Genomic DNA, 5,051 nt, shown 5'->3' on the forward strand with positions numbered 1-5,051 from the left:
TTTTTAGATATTGGGAGCAGCTGCTGCCCTCCTGTCCTGATTATCAATTCCTCTGACTTCCCAATAGTAGTGACACTTACTCTGGCTACATGACCAGTCCGCCCTCTCTTCCAATCACCCATGTCCCAGTAACGTCTTCTGAATCGCTTCTTGTAGACAAGTCATCTTTAGTAACATTTTGAAGCCTATTTAGGTCCACCATGAACTTTTCTATTTGCCCTTTGGCTACTTGTCATTTTGATTCCATTGAGCTCATGGTGTTTGATGATTCACAGCTATATAACCTCACTGGAAGAATACTGGTATTAAAAAAGATGACTTTTTTGAACAGCAGCCAATTTGAAATGATTTAAAGCAATGTTCAACTTCCCAAATGGGATCCAGTCCAATCTCCACCTCCTACTCATTTCTGGGCTGTTCTAACCATCCAGCTGTAGCACCCATCCAAGATTCATATATTGGTAGACCAATTGAATTGGCCACTCACCTAACTACACGTCATAATCTTTGTGGCTCTTTAGTCGTTCAGTCATGTCCTACTCTCTGTGACTCCATGGACCGCAGCACACCAGCCCTTCTATCCTCCACTATCTCTCAAAGTCTGTCCAAGTTCATATTCATTATTTCCATGATACTATCTATCCATCTCATCCTCTGACGTCCCCTTTTCCTTTTGCCTTCTGCCTTCAATGTTTCCTAACATCAGGATCTTTTCCAATGAAAAATCATCATGTGGCGAAAGTATTTAAGCTTCAGTTTCAGTATTTGGCATTCCAGTAAATAGGCTGAATTAATTTTTCTTAAAATATTGATTGATTTTACCTCCTTGCTATCCAAAGGACACTCAAAAGTCTTCTCCACCACAACTAAAAAGCATTAATTCTGAGGCACTCAGCTTTCCTTATATTGGACACCTTCGAACCTGAGGTACTCATCTTCTCATGTCATCTCTTTTATCATTTTCATACCGTCCATGGGGTTTTCTTGGCAAAAATATTGTAGTGCTTCCTTCCATCCACTTTGTTTTTCTAGCATCAAGATTAGGTCACATTCTTTTACAGTGCTATGGATTGGACTGACTAGGCCTTTCAGTCCGGGGACTGATACAACTAGTACAATGTAATCTATCAATAGCGTTAGGAGAATTTTGCCAAAAGGGAATCTACCTTCTGTTGGAGCCTATGAAAAACATTTCCCATAATGCTGGTAAACTGAGTTGACCACAATTCTTACAATTTTAAACCTACTTCAATGTTAACATTAAGGAGATATTAATAAGTAAATTAAATTTGAATTCATGCGACTTAAAACTTTCCAAAGGGTTTTCATTCATTTATTCATTCATTTAACATTAACATCTAATACTGCTTTGGCTTTATAAAGGAAAGATGAATTGTAGTTAGCTTCTGGCCAGCTTGAAGAAGCTTCTAGATCCCAGTAAAATGGATTGGAGGTACAGAGCAATTATGCACAATAGGAGGAAGAGAAGGTCTTGACAAGCCAAGATTATTAAAACCATCAATGTTCAATGGCCTAATCTCCAAGTCCAAGTCTTTTCTTTGTTATTTTTGTCTCCGTAACTACTGCTGCATTGTCACTGATGCTGTTGAATGCACTCGTTGATTGTCTTAATGGACACTGCTGGTTCTCCTCTTATCTTCGTGGCTACTCCTCTGCCTCAGTCAATGACCTCTATTGCTTTTGATTCCCCCACAACTAAGTGTTGGCATTACTTAGATAGCTTTAGTCTAACCTAAACTCTTCTAATAGTCTTATGTATGATGCCAATCTTCTCTTTCTGACCTGTTCTACATACTACCAAATCCATACTCCCAAAGTATAGTTCTAATTCTGCCACCACCTGCTCCAGGACCTTCAGGAGGAACTCTCCACAGTCGACTGAATCAAGCGCCAATTCCTTGGCCTGCTATTCAAGGCACCATTTTCTCTCTCCAGCCTTGCCACTCACTTTCCTACCTATATACAAAATGACCCATGCCTTAAGCTTTACACATGATTTCTATCTGTTAAACACCTCAAGACATCCTCTCCTTCGCCCCACATAATTCCATTAGTTGTTAAGTATAGCTGATTCTAAGGCAGGTAGGCAGCACAGTGAATAAAGCACTGGCCTTGGCAACAGGAAGACCTGAGTTTAAATCTGGCCTCAGACACTTACTAACTATGTGACCTTGGACAAGTCACTTAACCCTATTGGCCTCAGTTTCCTCATCTGCAAAATGACCTTGAGAAGGAAATGGCAAGCCACTCCAGTATCTCTGCCAAGAAAACCCAAATAGGATCACAAAGAGTCAGACACACCTGAACAGCAATCAGTGCTTAGCACAGGGTCTGGCACGTAATAGGTATTTAATAAACGCTTATTGACCGACTAACATCTAATTTGACTAACATTTGACAGCATGACTAACATCCCGCTGCTGACTGATGTTGAGTTTGCAGTCCACGAAAACCCCTAGATCCCTTTTAAAACAACTCCTTTTTCTCCATGTCTCCCTCATCTTACACTAATGAAAGTGATTTTTTTTTAATACCCACATGCAAAACTTTATATTTATCCCTACCAGATTTCATCTTCTTTGATTCAGCCACTGCTCTCACCTGTCAGTGTCCTTCTGGACACTGTCACCAAGGATGTCACTAGTCTTCCCAATTTTGTGTCATCTGCAGAACTGGAGAGAATGGTGGATAAAACTCACACGGAGAGGCAGGGTTTAGCTCAATAGGAGGGGAAACGTCCTAATCCTTACAAGTAGAGGTCACCTTTTCTACCACTGGATGATCCAACAGGGGGTGTTAGAGAAGTGATTTGTGCTTTGGGTAGAAGTTGGGCTAAGAAAACCCTGCGCTCTCCCTTACCAAATTACCAGGGAAAAAAATTATATAGCCAAATAAACAAAACATCCCTCTCCATTCACTAAGAAATTTTAGAAGTAATTTGAAGTAGTAAATGACTAATATGTATTCTTTAGCAAAAACTTTTAAAAAGGGAGAAGGGAAGGAGTCAATGTGGTCAGCACAATGTTAAGTATATATTAACAGACAAAAAATTTCTTATCACTTAGATATTTGAGAATCATTTGATATGCATAATGGGTACATAAGGTGGCTACATCTCTCACGTGGGAGGAAAGCGGGCAGATACAGAAGAAAAAAGCTGCCAAGTGGGTACAAGGGTGAGGAAAGCCTATGTACTCAATGTATCTCACAATTCTGGAACTGTAAACATCAGGGTACTCCTTCTGTCTCAAGATCTGTCCATAAAAGCTCCTTGATAACTACCGCCTCGATGTTGAGTAGATGTTTCCAGTGGTAAATTGAGTTGAATCCCATTGATCTTGGTGAACATTTCACCAAACATGACATCTCCACCATACCAGTTGAGCTACTAGTGACTTCTCTGATTTTATGCTTCCAAACTCTCCTTCTGCTCAGATGGACTTATTCCTCTAGGGAAAGTATATAATCCATCACTCCAAGCTTCAAACATAGCTTATACAATCCTAAAATCTGTCCTCTCACCTCTCCTTATCTTTCTGGATCAGGCATTCTCTGCAAAAAAAAACCCAAACCCTTAGTTTATCATTAATCACCAAATTCTCCTCTTCAGTCTATTCAGATAAATCACATTTGTCCCATAAGTACAGATCATTTCAATAAGTACTCATTAAATGTCTGTGGAATACCAGGCACTGTGCTAAGTCCCAGAGATACAAAGAAAGGCAAAAGACAATCCTTGCTTTCAGGGTAATCACAATTTAATGGAAATAATTTCTCATGTCTATGTCATTCCAGTCTGCTATAACTTGTTACCTCAAAATATAGGATCCCTTCCAACTCTATAGCAATAATAGTTCAGATTTAGGTAGCCCTCTACTCCCAACAATTTTGTGAGGTATGTAATATAATTATTATTCCCTATTTTTAGTTGAGAAAACTTAGGGTCAGAGACATAGTCAGCAGGACAACAAACATTCACTAAGCACTTAGTATGTGTCAGGCACTGTGCTAAGCACTGGGGATACAAAGAACGGCAAAAACAGTCCGTTCCCTTAAGGACTTTACATTCTTATGAGGGAGACAGCATGCAAACAACTACATACATGTAAGGCATACACAGGGCAAGTTGGAGATAAAAAAGCACACATTTACTAGTTATGAGATCTAGGACTTGAACCCAGGTCTTTGGACTTCATGGTTTCTTCTATACCATGATATGCTGTGTGAGCCTATTATTCTTAGGATCATTGAATATTAGAGGGGAGGATACTAAACCATCTAAAACCTCATTTTATAAATAAAAGAAATATCGTGTGATCCAAAGTTAAGATTTCTCCAACTCAAAATACCCTGATTCCCATTTGCCCAAGTTTCCATCTGAAAATTTCTAGCATTTAGTGGTCTCAATTATTATGAAAACAGGAAAATGAAAATTTTAACCATTCACCATCTTACTGAGACCTAGCAAATACAATGGGGGAAGAGAGACAGAAGCCAAGGGACTAACCTATGCAAACTGATCTATTCTCATATTACCCAATTCTGGGACCTGACTGAATAGTGGAGAGTCAGGAATAGGACTTAGATTATAGTCAGTGACAAATCCTGAAAGTGAGGTAATTTCAAGCCACATGGTATCCAAAAGGAAGATGCTAGATTTCCAGTGATATTCAACCAGTGATATATGGGAGAAATAAAATTTAAATCTTATTCTTGCAAAAAAAAAAGGTAAATTTGTTTCTAGGGGGCACCTGGATTTGAACCAGGGACCTCTTGATCTGCAGTCAAATGCTCTACCCCTGAGCTATACCCCCACACCTAAAAAGAAATGATAGTTCTCTTTGTTTCTAGATTCAGGCTTGGCATCATCAATCTCAAATGTTATGAGTCAGAGAAGCCATATAAAGCTTCCCTAAGTGCGTTAGGATGCTACAAATCATAAGAGATAGCTTAACATTATAGGAGCTCAAGCCAGAGCCCATCCGTTTCACCTTTCCCTAGTCCTGTCATTAGCCACACTGCCTCAAGTG

At 39.4% G+C, this 5,051-nt stretch overlaps 1 non-coding gene across 1 annotated transcript; it reads right to left on the reverse strand.

Annotated features, from left to right (window-relative positions):
* Positions 1 to 4,763: 4,763 nt before the first annotated feature.
* Positions 4,764 to 4,835, reverse strand: TRNAC-GCA (transfer RNA cysteine (anticodon GCA)). Its single transcript has one exon. It is a non-coding gene; the product is annotated as a tRNA-Cys (tRNA).
* Between the last annotated feature and the right edge of the window lie 216 nt (positions 4,836 to 5,051).

Source organism: Phascolarctos cinereus, unplaced genomic scaffold (genome assembly GCF_003287225.1).
Source record: "Phascolarctos cinereus isolate Bilbo 61053 unplaced genomic scaffold, phaCin_HiC Scaffold_1;HRSCAF=81, whole genome shotgun sequence".
Lineage (NCBI taxonomy): Eukaryota > Metazoa > Chordata > Mammalia > Diprotodontia > Phascolarctidae > Phascolarctos > Phascolarctos cinereus.